Genomic DNA, 528 nt, shown 5'->3' on the forward strand with positions numbered 1-528 from the left:
GAGAGAGGGATAGAAAGAGGGAAAGAACCTAATAAGACCAGCAGAGGGAAGCACAGGGACAAGACATGATGATCAAAGACAAAACATGACACACTCACCTGATTCCGCTTTCTACAGTTGTGCTATTTAAAAACAAACACGTGACAGGCTCAACTGTTCTGGGGTACTACGGTAAACTTCATAACGTAAAGTAATGTGACAGAAGATATTTATTCATTTCACCTGACACATTTTTTAAATTTTTATTTTATTTAACAAGGCAAGTCAGTTAAGAACAAATTCTTATTTACAATGATTACATAGAAACAGTGGGTTAATTAACTGCCTTGCTCAGGGGCAGAACGATAGATTTTTTCCTTGTCAGCTTGGGGGGTGAACCTAGCAACCTTTCGGTTATTGGCCCAAAGCTCTAACCACTAGGCTACCTGCCTCCTCTACACTCTAACCACTAGGCTACCTGCCGCCCCTACACTCTAACCACTAGGCTACCTGCCTCCTCTACACTCTAACCACTAGGCTACCTGCCGC

Source organism: Salvelinus sp. IW2-2015, unplaced genomic scaffold (genome assembly GCF_002910315.2).
Source record: "Salvelinus sp. IW2-2015 unplaced genomic scaffold, ASM291031v2 Un_scaffold2487, whole genome shotgun sequence".
In the NCBI taxonomy this organism is placed as follows: Eukaryota; Metazoa; Chordata; class Actinopteri; order Salmoniformes; family Salmonidae; genus Salvelinus; species Salvelinus sp. IW2-2015.